This window comes from Triticum urartu, chromosome 5A (assembly GCF_056163025.1).
Source record: "Triticum urartu cultivar PI428250 chromosome 5A, HENAU_Tu73, whole genome shotgun sequence".
NCBI classification, from domain to species: domain Eukaryota; kingdom Viridiplantae; phylum Streptophyta; class Magnoliopsida; order Poales; family Poaceae; genus Triticum; species Triticum urartu.
This window is the reverse complement of record NC_141877.1, coordinates 264,318,349-264,335,260: the sequence shown is the minus strand read 5'-3', so window position 1 is coordinate 264,335,260 and position 16,912 is coordinate 264,318,349. Positions and strand designations below refer to the sequence as shown.

Here is a 16,912-nt window from a genome sequence, read left to right as displayed (position 1 = left end):
AAACAACATTTAAAACTAAGTTTGGTTTATATGAGTGGTTAGTCATGACTTTTGGGTTAACTAATGCACCTAGTACTTTCATGAGATTAATGAACGAAGCTTTACGTGCTTTTACTGGATGATTTGTGGTAGTCTTATTTTGATGATATACTGATTTATAGCAAATCTTTGGAAGAACATTTGGAACATTTACATGTTGTTTTTATTGCTCTACATGATGCACTTTTGTCTGGTAACCTTGGGAAGTGCACCTTTTGCATCGATCCAGTATCTTTTCTTGGCTATTTTGTTACTCCACAGGGAATTGAAGTTGATAAATCCAATATTGAAACTATTGTGAGTTGGCCGTAGCACAAAACGGTCACACATGTGAGGAGTTTCCTTGGCCTCACTGGTTTCTATAGGCGTTTTGTGAGAGATTTCAGCACCATTGCTGCACCTCTCAATGAGCTTACAAAGAAGGATGTGCCTTTTGTTTGGGGTACCACACAGAAAGAAGTCTTCACGGTGTTGAAAGATAAGTTGAGACATGCTCCTTTACTCCAACTTCCTGATTTTAATAAGACTTTTGAGCTTGAATGTGATGCTAGTGTAATTGGATTAGGAGGTGTGTTATTACAAGATGGCAAACATGTTGCATACTTTTCTGAAAAATTGAGTGGGCCTAGTCTGAATTATTCTACTTATGATAAATAATTATATGCTCTTGTTCGGACTTTAGAGACATGGCAACATTATTTATGGCCCAAAGAATTTGTTATACATTTTGATCATGAATCTTTGAAACATATTAAAAGTCAAGATAAACTGAATCATAGTATTGCTAAATGGGTTGAATTCATTGAGACTTTCCCTTATGTCATTAAACACAAGAAGGGTAAAGAAAATGTTATTGTTGATGCATTGTCTCGTCGCTATACTATGCTTTCACAACTTGACTTCAAAATATTTGGTTTGGAGACCATCAAAGATCAATATGTGCATGATGCTGATTTTAAAGATGTAATGCAGAATTGTAAAGAAGGAAGAACATGGATCAAGTTCATCGTTAATGATAGATTTGTGTTCCGTGCTAACAAGCTATGCATTCCAGCTAGCTCCATTCGTCTTTTGTTGTTGCAGGAGGCGCATGGGAGGATTAATGGGACACTTTGGAGTGAAGAAGACGGAGGACGTACTTGCTACACATTTCTTTTGGCGAAAGATGATACGAGATGTAGAGCGTTTTGTTGCTCGCTGCACTACATGTCAAAAAGCTAAGTCATGACTCAGTCCTCATGATTTATATATGTCTTTGCCTGTACCTAGAGTTCCTTGGGAGGATATATCTATGGATTTTATTTTAGGATTACCTCGAACAAAGAAGGGGAGGGATAGCATATTTGTTATCGTGGATAGATTCTTAAAAATGGCACACTTTATACCATGTCATAAAAGCGATGATGTCATTAATGTTGCTGATTTGTTCTTTCGTGAAATTATTCACTTGCATGGTGTGCCAAATACTATTGTTTCAGATCGTGATACTAATTTTTTTGCCACTTTTGGAGATGTTTATGGGCTAAGTTGGGGACTAAACTGCTTTTTAGTACTACTTGTCACCCCCAAACTGATGGACAAACTGAAGTAGTCAATAGAACATTATCTACTATGCTTAGGGCTGTTTTGAAGAATAATAAGAAAATATGGGAAGAATGCTTGCCTCGTATTGAATTTGCTTATAATCGTCCGTTGCATTATACTACTAAGATGTGCCCTTTTGAAATTGTGTATGGTTTCCTACCTCGTGCACCTATTGATTTGTTGCCTCTTCCATCTTCGGAGAAGGTTAATATTGATGTTAAACAACGTGCTGAATTGATATTAAAAATGCATGAGTTAACTAAGTAAAACATTGAGTGTATGAATGCTAAATATAAACTTGCTGAATATAAGGATAGAAAACATGTTGTGTTTGCACCTGGAGATCTTGTTTGTTTACATTTGCATAAGGATAGATTTCCTGATTTGCGCAAGTCAAAGCTAATGCCATGTGCTGATGGTCCTTTTAAGGTGTTAGAGAAAATAAATGATAATGCATATAAACTTGAACTGCCTGCAGATTTTGGGGTTAGTCCCACTTTTAACATTGCAGATCGAAGCCTTATTTGGATGAGGAAGATAAGTTTCCGTCGAGGACGACTTCATTTCAAGAAGGGGAGGATGATGAGGACATCAATACCATTGTTACACCAATAGCCCTTGCTGCTATACATACTGGACTAATTACTAGAGCTCGTGCACGCCAATTAAATTACTAGGCACTTTCGTTTCTTGGTAATGATTCTAATGTTCATGAGAATATGATGCTACCTAAATTGGATACATTTGTTTTGCTTACAAATGAAGGGCCTAGCTTGGAGAATGATGAACATTGGAACAAGAACAAGCATGAAGATGTTCGCACGTGCAAGGGGAACAAGAACGGAATTTCAAGTGATGATTGTAGGACTTTGAAGCCACCGTAATGAGTGCATGAAGGCTTGAACGAAATATACAAGATGCCACTTCACAAATTTCGACCAAAGTCTATTATAGGTGTTGCGTCACCTTATTATTGGGCTAGGCCCATGTAATTTTGAAATACAGAAGTATAAGTTGTTTTTAGAGTCTGTATGTGTGGGGAAAAGAGAGCTCGGGTTGGTTTTGGACCCCTCCTACAAGGGGCCACGAAATTCCCCCGCTCTTCCTCCATATATACAGCTCTTAGGGCTCATTTAGACTTTGGGTTTTGTTTAGATTAAAAGTTTGCCATAGCTGCAACTTCGCGTACTTCGTTTGTGTTCAACGACCAGACCAAGACGTCCCAGAACCCCACCTTGATCAATAAAGCTTTCATCTTATATTCGCAATATCCAGATTGCAATCGTAGTTTATTGCTTGTTCTTAGTTTGCTTGCAGGAAATAGAACCTCGTGGTCAGGTTGATCGTGCTCCGGCATGGTTAATAATCTCTCGGAGTTGGTTTAGCGATTGCTAAGGCGCGACGTCCTCGCACGTTCGTAGTCGGATCGTCAAAGTCTATGTTAGGATTAATTAATATGTATTAATTAATGGGTTAATCCCTGCTTTATAGGAACCGGTGGTAGTTGTCTTTTGGCAATAGTCGCGACAGTTGCTCCCATCCTCCTATATGGGCGCCTATTGAGAAGCATCCCTTGGCTTTGTATAAATAGTAGCGCTCTCATCAATAAAGACATCTATTCTCATTACTGCTTTCCATCGATCGAGTCTCTCTCGTTTCCAACTTCAAACACGTTATCAGCCCGTTGCTCTTCGTTGAGAGAAATAGGCCATGCCCGAGACGGCGGTTACGCCTCATAGAGAACCCCCACGGCGGTCTTCAGGTGGAGCCGACAGCGACAGGGCCAAGTAGGCCGCGACCGCCTCAAGCAGAGGCAGCAATTCCAGAGGTGTAACGCCCCAAGGCCGGAGCTTCAGATGCCTTCCAGGGTTTCCGGGTTTCGTTGTGTGATTTGTTTCGTCTGTTGCATTCATCTTTGCATCATGTGCATTGCACCATCCTTGTTGTTTCCATGTCCATCATGTGCATTGTCATATTCATGCATGTTGCATTGTTGGATGATCCATGTATGATTATGCATCATCACCACCTCCTTCCTTCTTTCTTTCATTTTGGCAAGTGACCTTTTCCCCTCCTCCATAAATGTGCATTCTTTTCCTGATGCTAGTTCACCATGCCTAAACCCTCTCTGCCAATTTTCAGCTCATTTGAAGATGTTTTGGTTGGGTTCAAAAATGCGTCAAGTTTTAATTTAATTCAAACTTGCATTATTTTTCTACCCCTAAAAATTGCCAAAGCAATTTATTCAAATAGTGCATAAAACCAGGAGTTCGTGGATATGTTTATATCTCGCGTTTTCCTTCCCATAACCCCTGGTCTTTCTCTTAAATTATGTTTATTTTATTTATTTGAATAAACAGTAATTTAAAGAGAGAGAGAGGGAGAGCCAAACCAGCCCATCTGGGGTCTTCAACCAGTAGCAGCACTGGGCCGGCCTCTAAGGCCCATCCACTTCCGAGGCCCAGGCGCCCCCCGCTCTAACCCTAGCACCATGGCCCGATCCCCTTTTCCCTCATCTCTCTCCCTCCCGTAGCGCCGCCAGGAGCCTCGTTCCCCATCTCCCTCCAGCGCTCTGCTCGTCCCGATCCCCCTCGTCTCCCTTTCCTCCCCTCCACCTCGAGCCAGGGGAGAAGCCCCCCGCCCAATCTCCTCCAGCACAGCCGGCGTCGACCGAGCCTTCCCCGGCGCACCCCTCCTCCTCCCTCACGCCGATCCCCATGGCTCGCCCCACTGCCACGCGCCGCCTCCCTTTGTTCTCCTCCTAGCGCCGCCACTTGAAGGGAGAGAAAGAGCTGCTTTGTCTCATTCCCCTTTGCCACTCCTCGTCGCCGGAGTCCAGCCACCGGACCAGCCGGAGGCCGCTGTCGCCATGGATGCCCGCAGGAGCGCCAACGCCGTCTTGCGCCGCCCACTGCCTGCAGCCGCTGCAGCCCCTGCCGACGACCAGCGCCCGTCGTGGTCGTTCCCTCTGCCGCGCTGTGTAGGAGCTCTGCCGCAGCCGCCAACCTCCCGCGAACCCTGCCTCCGCGCCGAGCTGCTCAGCCCTACTTTGCCTTGCCACCGCGAGCACCGGATGCTCCCGTGAGCCCGCGCCAGCCAGCAACCTCCTGATGCCCTTGCCCCATGCTTCTACCACTCCTGCGAGCACCCCATCTGCGAAACCCCCCGCCGTCGAAGGCGACCAATTCATCGTGTCCTTTTGAACGCTATCAACCGAGGCCTTTTTGGTGTTGTTCTGGATCTCGCCAAGGCCTTCTTGTTTTTAGATTTCGGCAAGCAGCATGAGGACCGAGGACTCGGAGCAACCGGTCCTTCAAGTTTCTCAGAGACCACGCGGATTCGCCAAGTACCACGACATCCGGAGCCCCTTGGAAACGTCAAGTTCGACTATCATAGCGCCGAAGACCTTGGATGCTCGAACGAGTACCGAACGAAACACCAAGTACCACTATCGCCGAGTACGACTACTTTCATGATGATACGAGAACAACTACCGTCGACCCTCGAAGCCTCCGTGGACGTCAAGTCCCTCGCCATGATCCCGAACATCTACGGAAAATTGTGCAACTAAGAACGTGAACGACTACCGCCGCCAAGATCACGAGTACCTCTACCGTCGTCATGTACCCCTACTTCCACTACGAACGTCCTGAGAACGTCTACTTCCTCTACTTTGCACCGAACGAGAACCGTCCCGATTGCACGCTTCGAAGGTATAACCCCGAGACGACGGCCCGTGAACGGATGCATGTGTTGTTTGAGGTGCATGTTTGGATGTTGTATCCTCCCGTGATTGTTAGATGTTTCCCTCGCTTGGCACCGTCGTCGACCCGTGGGAACCCGGTTACCGGGATCACCCCAACATCTTGCACGACACGCTCCCGTCACACTGCTCCTTTGCATCGGTATCTCAATCAAGTTACCGGAACCGGAATGCTGCCGTGGCACCGTTTTCGTTATCGTTGTCGTGGCACCCCTTACGTTTTCGCCACGATGACAATGCTTCATATCATGCTCTTGCCAACTTTTCCAAATTGCATAAAACTTGCTCATGTCATCCGCATCATGTTAATAACATTTAAATGGTTAAAATTGGTGTTTGCTTTAAATTGCTAAATGCACATGAGGATTTACCAGAATTGTTGTTTGATGTTTCCGGCCTCATTTAAAATGCCTAACTGTGTATTTTACTCATGCTTCACCTCTTGCCATGTTAACCAACATTTAATATTGTTGAGTACCTAACCGGGAGTGAACTAAATAATTGATGTGGTGTTTCATCAATATGTAACTCGTTGCATATTGAGCTCCACTTAATTTGTAGTGTTGTTTGTGCACTTTGCCATGCCATGCCTCATTAAACCAGACATGCATCATACTTGTTTGCGCATCGTGCCATGCTTATGTGATGATTGTTTACTATGTTGTTTGCTTTCTTTCCGGTGTTGATTCTTCGGGTTAGTTCCGATAACGTCGTCTTTGTGAGGATTCGTTCGTCTACGTCCATTTGTCTTCTTCATGGACTCGTTCTTCTTCCTTGCAGGATTTCAGGCAAGATGACCATACCCTTGAAATCACTTCTATCTTTGCTGCTAGTTGCTCGCTCTTTTGCTATGCCTATGCTGCGATACCTACCACATGTTTTACCATGCCTCCCATATTGTTAAGCCAAGCCTCTAACCCACCTTTTCCTAGCAAACCTTTGTTTGGCTATGTTACCGCTTTGCTCGGCCCCTCGTATAGCGTTGCTAGTTGCAGGTGAAGATGAGGATTGAAGTTTGTTCCATGTTGGAACATGGATTTGTTGGAATATCACAATATCTCTTATTTTAATTAATGCATCTATATACTTGGTAAAGGGTGGAAGGCTCGGCCTTATGCCTGGTGTTTTGTTCCACTCTTGTTGCCCTAGTTTCCGTCATACCAGTGTTATGTTCCTTGATTTTGTGTTCCTTACGCGGTTGGGTTATAATGGGAACCCCTTGACAGTTCCCCTTGAATAAAACTCCTCTAGCAAGGCCCAACATTGGTTTTACCATTTGCCACCTAGCCTTTTCTTTACCTTGGGTAGGCCTGCCCAAGGGTCATCTTTATTTAACCCCCCCCCCCCCGGGCCAGTGCTCCTCTGAGTGTTGGTCCGAAATGGGCAGCCTGTGGGGCCACCTCGGGGCAACTCGAGGGCTGGTTTTACTCGTGGCTTGACCTATCCGGTGTGCCCTGAGAACGAGATATGTGCAGCTCCTATCGGGATTTGTCGGCACATCTGGGTGGCTTTGCTGGACTTGTTTTACCATTGTCGAGGATGTCTTGTAACCGGGATGCCGAGTCTGATCGGATTGTCTTGGGAGAAGGAATATCCTTCGTTGACCGTGAGAGCTTGTGATGGGCTAAGTTGGGACACCCCTGCAGGGATTTGAACTTTCGAAAGCCGTGCCCGCGGTTATGGGCAGATGGGAATTTGTTAATGTCCGGTTGTAAAAAACCTGAAACTTAACTTAATTAAAATGCATCAACCGCGTGTGTAACCGTGATGGTCTCTTCTCGGCGGAGTCCGAGAAGTGAACACGGTGTTGGAGTAATGCTTGACGTAGATTGTTCTAGGATCACTTCTTGATCATAATTGTTTAACCGTGCCTTTGCCTTCTCTTCTCGCTCTCTTTTGCATATGTTAGCCACCAAATATGCTAGTCGCTTGCTGCAGCTCCACCTCTTACTTTTACCCTTCCTATAAGCTTAAATAGTCTTGATCGCGAGGGTGTGAGATTGCTGAGTCCCCATGACTCATAGATACTTCCAAAACCAGTTTGCAGGTGCCGATGATACCGTGCAGGTGACGCAACCGAGTTCAAGGAGGAGCTTGATGAAGATATCGTTCATTGTGTTGTTTCGTTCCAGTTGATCAGTAGTGGAGCCCAGTTGGGGCAATCGGGGACTTTGTTGCATTTGGGGTTGTTCTTTATTTTGGTTCCGTAGTCGGACCTTGATTTTACCTGGTTGTTGTAATGCTATATTCATGTATTATGTAAAGTGGCGAGTGTAAGCCAACTATGTATCTCTTTCCCTTATGTATTACATGGGTTGTGTGAAGATTACATCACTTGCGATATTGCTTTCAATGCGGCTATGCCTCTAACTCATGCTTCGACACGTGGGAGATATAGCCGCATCGCGGGCGTTACAAGTTGGTAGTCAGAGCCTTCCCCGACTTAGGAGCCCCCTGCTTGATCGAATCGCTAGCGTTGTTGATTCTAGAAAAATGTTTTAAGTCATTTAGGATTATGTATATCAGAGAGTAGGATTGCTTTTACTCCTCAGTCCCTTCGTCGCTCTGGTGAGGCCTCCTAACGTAGAGTTTTGACTCTTCTCTTCTCAAATTTCACTAAAAAAATTTAAGGATCACGCGGGTATCTTGGAATCGTTCTGATGGTTTTGTGACGAGAACATTGTTCTTGGTGCCTCCTGACATTTAGGGGTTGTGGCAGTGTCCCGGGGAGTTGAGCTCTGAGGTGTTGTCGTCACAATTTTATCGTTGCAGTTCTGGAATACCTGAGTTTCGCCAACATCGAAAATCTCTTTTATGCAGTTGTTGGTGAGATAACCTTGATGCCACCTAGTACTGGGGCAGGAGTTCAGGAGTATTGCCATAACTCGTATAACGGATGCTTTTCAAAGGTTGAGGTAAACAATTTCCGAAGGTTTCTTGGTTATGTGTTGAAGGATGGATACAGCTGGATGTAGGATTTGCTAGTTTTGGGTGAGATATTATGCTTCCCCTGTATACCCAACACCTGATTGCATAATCGGAAAGTTTCGGGAGTTTATAAGTGGGTATTCAAGTAGCTCTTAGGATATCTTTCCGACAGATGTATGATATGAAATTGGGGTTCGACGTCTAGTGGTCTGCTTATCCACGGTTAATTTTACAGTGGTCTCGTTGTGTCTTAAAGAGTCCTTGGCTATGCTGACTCGAGGACGTTTCGTATGTCATGTGCACTGCCTTGTACATGATGGTGCTGTACGATCGAGCCTGTGTGGGCCCCACCACGATAACTTCGGACGAAATCTCTATCATATGTTTGTTCCGGCTTATTCTGCAAGCCAATCCTTTGTTTTGTTTTTGTTGTGGTATTCGAGTTGCTTCGAAGTCAAGTGTTGATTCCATACCTTTCCTAAGCGGTGTTCTCATACTTCTATGTGAATACCAATCCTTCTTGATAATCGAGATTGTCATGTTAATTCTTTTTCAACCAGCGTGTTTCTCCTCAAGTGGATCCGATCATTTCAACATCTGCAAGATCAATTATCAGTTCTTCTCATCGGTGTTTGCTTCATCCGTTCCAAGTTGCCTTTGTTTTCCCACCCTCCCACCCTTTGTATTCAAGGACTCAGATTTCTTATTCAAGTATCCTTTTATTGATGGGAAGACTTTTCAGTCTTTTCTTTCAATGTTCTTATCCGGTGATTCTTATGAAGATCCTAACAGAGCCTCAAGTTCATCATTATTCGTTATGTTTCTTCTCCAGTGGTTTCAAGTCAAGCTTTGTTGATCATACCTTTTCCTCATTTCAATGCTTTCTCATGCCGGTGCAATTCTTAATCGTTCACCTCTCGCTATTCATTTGTTCCGGAGTGCTGAAGATATCTCAGAAGATGCTAGAGTTTATTCTCATTATTTCAAGATCTTTCGAGAATGCTATCTCATTCAAGTCAGTTAACTCAACCGGTGCAATCTATCTTTTAAATCCTTCAACGGTGTTTCTTTTGAGTGGGCCCTAACCCACAAGTCTTTTCCAGGATCTTACCTGACTCTTCTATTTTTCCAGAGCTATTCCCAAATTCATCTCAAAGTTTGACGTAAGAATGAATTATCATCAGTCATATGTATTTCTCCAAGATCTGTTAAATTCTTTTCACCGTTGGTTCAACCTTTCTATTCGTCATCCCGGAGTATTTCAACAATTTGGTGGTGTTTCTCGTCGTAATTCTCAGGATTTGAAGACTGAAGAAGAGTTCTCCTCCATATCTTGCTCCATTCTATTCAAGATTCGTGATTCTAGCTTGTTGCCATCCTCTCATAATTGTGTTCGGTTGTGAGTATTCTTTTCACCTATCCGGAGCATTTCAGGAGTTGTTTTCATTTCTTTCCTCCGAAGGCCATCATTTCAGAATTATTATTTTAGCCTTCAGTTCTCTTTCTCTAAATCTTACCGGTGCATCATTCAAATATTCTATAATCAGCTCGTGTTCTCTTCTTTCTCTTGTATCAAATTCCCTCTACCATCTTCATTCGTTCTCAAATTCTTACCGGTGATTCATCCCTTTACTTTGTTCATTTCCAATTCTTACGGTGGTTCGTTCAAGAGTTCTTTTCCTTGGTTATCATATCAATTCATTCGTTTTTTTAATCCTACCGATGGATTGTTGAAGACCTTCTCAAGTTTGCGCTATACCTCTCTTAATCCTTTCTACGAGAATAAGTAGTATGCCAAGTCTGTTGCTTGTCATCAATTTAAATTGGTGAAGGATAAGCATAATGTAATTCTTATTCTTGTTTCATCGAGAAAATTTAATTCCTTATTCCGGAGGCTAATCAAATTCTCGTTTCAATTTTTCATCTTTCTTTTCCTGAGTTCCAAGCTCTCATCATCACGAAGATCCACATATATCACCACAAGGCTTCACCTTGTGTTTTCAACTTCTCTTTCCTTTCGTTTGGTCATCCTTTTATTACCGGAGTTCTTCACGAAGGTTCTACATGATGGTTCGTCAAGGATTCTTTTCACTCTTCAATTGTTCTTCAAGTTTTCTCTCGGAGTTAAGATCTGCCAAGCTATACTCAAAAATTAAACATGGTGCTGAACACATGTTTTGTTTTGAGGAGTTCAAGCATTCTTTATTTTGCATTTGGAAGTGCAATTCTTTCTACTGTATCATTTGAGGTGGTGCTATGTCATTCTTCATAATTTGAGTTCATGTTTCATGATTCATATGTTGTCAAGAATGAGATATCTTAAATCCACCAATCGCTTCATTGGAGTTATCTTGGGTTATATTTCACCTAAAACCTTCCCTAAGGAATGTTGCTATTTATGGTGTTTATCGATGATCCAAGTTTCCTCCTATTCTCGCGATGAAAGATGTTTTCATCTCTCCGTCGCTCTCAAGCAAGCAATTGTTTTCGTTTGTGGCAGGTTTTCACCTCAAGTTTTTGAGATGTTTTCCATAAGCCCTCAACAAGCCTGTTCTTTTCGTTGTTGATTTCCCAACAACTCCGTTCAATCCTTCTTTTAAGTATGCTCTCTCAAATTCATTTGAGGTAGAACATGTTGTTTTTCTTCTCCGTTCTTTTCTTTGCATTCTTTCATTTCTTCCGGAGGCTTTGTGATGTTGCTTTCTTCACCCATCATCCCATTTTTGTCAGGTTCATATTCTTACCTTCCATTTCCAACCGGAGTGTTGTTGTAATTGATCCTCATCATTCCTTGTACATATCATTTCAACCGGAGTACTTCTTGCCCATTGCAACCCTTGTCTTACATCTTTCAACCTACAAAGGTTCTCATTATGTTCCTTGTTCCTCTTTTCTAATGGAGTGTTTTCAACTTCGTTCATCTCTGTTGTATTCTTCTTGCAAATTGTTTAACCTCTCAAGGTTCTTTGGTTTCACTCGTTTGTCAAAGAAGCAACTTAATGTTACCTCTTATATTCCTCTTCCGTTTCCCTCCGGTGCCATCCTAGATCTCGGGACGAGATCCTCTCATAGTGGTGGAGTGTTGTAACGCCCCAAGGCCGGAGCTTCAGATGCCTTCCAGGGTTTCCGGGTTTCATTGTGTGATTTGTTTCGTCTGTTGCATTCATCTTTGCATCATGTGCATTGCACCATCCTTGTTGTTTCCATGTCCATCATGTGCATTGTCATATTCATGCATGTTGCATTGTTGGATGCTCCATGTATGATTATGCATCATCACCTCCTCCTTCCTTCTTTCTTTCATTTTGCAAGTGACCTTTTCCCCTCCTCCATAAATGTTCATTCCTTTCCTGATGCTAGTTCACCATGCCTAAACCCTCTCTGCCAATTTTCAGCTCATTTGAAGATGTTTTGGTTGGGTTCAAAAATGTGTCAAGTTTGAATTTAGTTCAAACTTGGATTATTTTTCTACCCCTAAAAATTGCCAAAGCAATTTATTCAAATAGTGCATAAAACCAGGAGTTCGTAGATATGTTTATATCTCGCGTTTTCCTTCCCATAACCCCTGGCCTTTCTCTTAAATTATGTTTATTTTATTTATTTGCATAAACAGTAATTTAAAGAGAGAGGGGGAGAGCCAAACCAGCCCATCTGGGGTCTTCAACCAGCAGCAGCACTGGGCCGGCCTCTAAGGCCCATCCACTTTCGAGGCCCAGGCGCCCCCCGCTCTAACCCTAGCACCCTGGCCGGATCCCCTTTTCCCTCGTCTCTCTCTCCCTCCCGTAGCGCCGCCAGGAGCCTCGTTCCCCATCTCCCTCCAACGCTCTGCTCGTCCCGATCCCCCTCGCTCTTCCTCCCCTCGTCTCCCTTTCCTCCCTTCCACCTCGAGCTAGGGGAGAAGCCCCGCGCCCAATCTCCTCCAGCACAGCCAGCATCGACCGAGCCTTCCCCCGGCGCACCCCTGCTCCTCCCTCGCGCCGATCCCCATGGCTCGCCCCACTGCCACGCGCCGCCTCCCTTCGTTCTCCTCCTAGCGCCGCCACTTGAAGGGAGAGAAAGATCTGCTTCGTCTTGTTCCCCTTTGCCACTCCTCGTCGCCGGAGTCCAGCCACCGGACCAGCCGGAGGCCGCCGTCGCCATGGACGCCCGCAGGAGCGCCAACGCCGTCTTGCGCCGCCCGCTTCCTGCAGCCGCTGCAGCCCCTGCCAACGACCAGCGCCCACCGTGGCTGTTCCCTCCGCCGCGCTGTGCAGGAGCTCTGCCGCAGCCGCCAACCTCCCGCGAACCCTGCCTCCGCACCCGAGCTGCTCAGCCCTGCTTCGCCTTGCCACCGCGAGCACCAGATGCTCCGGTGAGCCCGCGCCAGCCAGCAACCTCCTGCTGCCCTTTCCCCATGCTTCTACCACTCCTGCGAGCACCCCATCTGTGAAACCTGCCACCGTCGGAGGCGACCAGTTCATCGTGTCCTTTTGAACACTATCAACCGAGGCCTTTTTGGTGTTGTTCTGGATCTCGCCAAGGCCTTCTTGTATTTGGATTTCGGCAAGCAGCATGAGGACCGAGGACTCGGAGCAACCGGTCCTTCAAGTTTCTCAGAGACCACGCGGATTCGCCAAGTACCACGACATCCGGAGCCCCTTGGAAACGTCAAGTTCGACTATCATAGCGCCGAAGACCTTGGATGCTCGAACGAGTACCGAACGAAACACCAAGTACCACTATCGCCGAGTACGACTACTTTCATGATGATACGAGAACAACTACTGTCGACCCTCGAAGCCTCCGTGGATGTCAAGTCCCTCGCCGTGATCCCAAACATCTACGAAAAATTGTGCAACTAAGAACGTGAACGACTACCGTGCCAAGATCACGAGTACCTCTACCGTTGTCATGTACCCCTACTTCCACTATGAACATCCCGAGAACGTCTACTTCCTCTACTTTGCACCGAATGAGAACCGTCCCGATTGCACGCTTCGAAGGTATAACCCCGAGACGACGGCCCGTGAACGAATGCATGTGTTGTTTGAGGTGCATGTTTGGATGTTGTATCCTCCCGTGATCGTTAGATGTTTCCCTCGCTTGGCACCGTCGTCGACCCGTGGGAACCCGGTTACCGGGATCACCCCACCATCTTGCACGACACGCTCCCGCCACACTTCTCCTTTGCATCGGTATCTCAATCGAGTTACCGGAACCGGAACGCTTCCGTGGCACCGTTTTCGTTATCGTTGTCGTGGCACCCCTTATGTTTTCGCCACGATGACAATGCTTCATATCATGCTCTTGCCAACTTTTCCAAATTGCATAGAACTTGCTCATGTCATCCGCATCATGTTAATAACATTTAAATGGTTAAAATTGTTGTTTGCTTTAAATTTCTAAATGCACATGAGGATTTACCGGAATTGTTGTTTGATGTTTCCGGCCTCATTTAAAATGCCTAACTGTGTATTTTACTCATGCTTCACCTCTTGCCATGTTAACCAACATTTAATATTGTTGAGTACCTAACCGGGAGTGAACTAAATAATTGATGTGGTGTTTCATCAATATGCAACTCGTTGCATATTAAGCTCCACTTAATTTGTAGTGTTGTTTGTGCACTTTGCCATGCCATGCCTCATTAAACCAGACATGCATCATACTTGTCTGCGCATCGTGCCATGCTTATGTGATGATTGTTTACTATGTTGTTTGCTTTCTTTCCGGTGTTGCTTCTTCGGGTTAGTTCCGATAACGTCGTGTTTGTGAGGACTCGTTCATCTACGTCCGTTTGTCTTCTTCATGGACTCGTTCTTCTTCCTTGCAGGATTTCAGGCAAGATGACCATACCCTCGAAATCACTTCTATCTTTGCTGCTAGTTGCTCGCTCTTTTGCTATGCCTATGCTGCGATACCTACCACATGTTTTACCATGCCTCCCATATTGTTAAGTCAAGCCTCAAACCCACCTTTTCCTAGCAAACCGTTGTTTGGCTATGTTACTGCTTTGCTCAGCCCCTCTTATAGCATTGCTAGTTGCAGGTGAAGATGAGGAGTGAAGTTTGTTCCATGTTGGAACATGGATTTGTTGGGATATCACAATATCTCTTATTTTAATTAATGCATCTATATACTTGGTAAAGGGTGGAAGGCTCGGCCTTATGCCTGGTGTTTTGTTCCACTCTTGTTGCCCTAGTTTCCGTCATACCGGTGTTATGTTCCTTGATTTTGCGGTCCTTACGCGGTTGGGTTATAATGGGAACCCCTTGACAGTTCGCCTTGAATAAAACTCCTCCAGCAAGGCCCAACATTGGTTTTACCATTTTCCACCTAGCCTTTTCTTTCCCTTGGGTAGGCCTGCCCAAGGGTCATCTTTATTTAACCCCCCACCCCGGGACAGTGCTCCTCTGAGTGTTGGTCTGAAATGGGCAGCCTGCGGGGCCACCTCGGGGCAACTCGAGGGCTGGTTTTACTCGTAGCTTGACCTATCTGGTGTGCCCTGAGAACGAGATATGTGTAGCTCCTATCGGGATTTGTAGGCACATCTGGGTGGCTTTGCTGGACTTGTTTTACCATTGTCGAGGATGTCTTGTAACCGGGATGCCGAGTCTGATCGGGTTGTCTTGGGAGAAGGAATATCCTTCGTTGACCGTGAGAGCTTGTGATGGGCTAAGTTGGGACACCCCTGCAGGGATTTGAACTTTCGAAAGCCGTGCCCGTGGTTATGGGCAGATGGGAATTTGTTAATGTCCGGTTGTAGAAAACCTGAAACTTAACTTAATTAAAATGGATCAACCGCGTGTGTAACCGTGATGGTCTCTTCTCGGCGGAGTCCGAGAAGTGAACACGGTGTTGGAGTAATGCTTGACGTAGGTTGTTCTAGGATCACTTCTTCATCATAATTGTTTGACCGTGCCTTTGCCTTCTCTTCTCGCTCTCTTTTGTGTATGTTAGCCACCAAATATGCTAGTCGCTTGCTGCAGCTCCACCTCATACTTTTACCCTTCCTATAAGCTTAAATAGTCTTGATCGCGAGGGTGTGAGATTGCTGACTCCCCGTGACTCACAGATACTTCCAAAACCAGTTTGCAGGTGCCGATGATACCGTGCAGGTGACGCAACCGAGTTCAAGGAGGAGCTCGATGAAGATCTCGTTAATTGTGTTGTTTCGTTCCAGTTTATCAGTAGTGGAGCCCAGTTGGGGTCGATCGGGGACTTTGTTGCATTTGGGGTTGTTCTTTATTTTGGTTCCGTAGTCGGACCTTGATTGTACCTGGTTGTAGTAATGCTATATTCATGTATTGTCTGACGTGGCGAGTGTAAGCCAACTATGTATCTCTTTCCCTTATGTATTACATGGGTTGTGTGAAGATTACCTCACTTGCCACATTGCTTTCAATGCGGTTATGCCTCTAAGTCGTGCTTCGACACGTGGGAGGAGATATAGCTGCATCGAGGGCATTACAAGAGGTCCCGATCTCCTGCGATCTTTAAGTCCATGAATTGTCCTCAAGGAAAAGAGAAATCAGCGTGAGGGAAGATCGAGAAACAAAATCAAGCAACCACGTACATACAAAGGTCTTGATCTAATTGCTACAAGAATAAGGTGCTACTTTTCGATTTAAATCATGCACGCTGCAAGCGCTATCTTCAGAAACTAGTACTTTAGCATACCTGTCGTCGTCGATGATGCTATGTCGCCGGGATTCCAGCGCCTGCCGTCACCGAGATTCTAGAAGGGTGACGCCTACGCCTTCGCGTCGCTCGCCGGCGCATCATGACCTCCATCTTCGCGTCGATGTGCAGCCACGGACATCGCGCCGGCACGTGGAACCTGACAGCGCTCGGGCTCTCCAATGGGCCGTCCACCGGCGTGACGTCCAGGCATCCAGATTCGGCCTCCCCGCTGGATCTTCGTCAGAGGAGGAGGATGGGGCGCCTGGGACCTCCGTGCATCGTTGATAATGCGGCCGACCGGCCATGACGGTCGCCGCCTTTGTCGGTCGTGGGATTTGGGGATAGATGTGGTTGGGGATCGCTCCCTCGCCGCTCTCTCCTTATCCATTCGGCTAGCCAGGCCGGTCCTAGATGGGCTGCTCCGTAGCCCATTTGCATGTGTTCTGGCCACCTGCAGCTCTATTATTTGCTTATAATTGCTCCTATATTTCAGCCTTTTAGCATATTATAGTATTCTAACAGTAATTCTAGCAGTGATTCCGTTCATGTCTTAGACCCTGTTAATTACTGTACTTTCTGTTGAATTTTAAAATTCCAGAAATATGTGTATGTTGATACTTGACATGTTCAATGTGTTTACCACATATCAAATTTTATAGAACATGTTCTCCGTGATTGAGATTAAGTTTTCTCGCACAACAATATGGATTTGCAATTGAGAACTATTATTTTCTCGCAAAACAATCCCATTGCGATTGAGATCAAATTTCTCTCGCAAATTATTAATTCACCTCGCTGAATTATCTTGCAACTTGATACAAGATCATCTCATTTTAATTTGAGGTCTATATTCAAGTTTTTCACTTGAACATCAAGTTTGCAACATCATTATTATTCACTAAATTAGTAGTATTTTTCTGTTGAGTACCGAGATGT

At 45.3% G+C, this 16,912-nt stretch overlaps 1 long non-coding RNA gene across 2 annotated transcripts in view; it reads right to left on the bottom strand.

Moving 5' to 3' along the window:
• LOC147970999 (uncharacterized) overlaps positions 1–16,447 on the bottom strand; it is a 63,497-nt gene extending 47,050 nt beyond the window's left edge. Inside the window, exons 1-2 of one of the 2 annotated variants that reach the window (XR_015604439.1) lie at positions 15,974–16,447; positions 15,676–15,787 (exon numbers count right to left, since the gene is read on the bottom strand). This is a non-coding gene — a long non-coding RNA (uncharacterized LOC147970999). The remainder of the gene's footprint in view (positions 1–15,675; positions 15,788–15,973) is intronic. The other variant, XR_015604438.1, reaches the window with a different exon arrangement.
• Between the last annotated feature and the right edge of the window lie 465 nt (positions 16,448–16,912).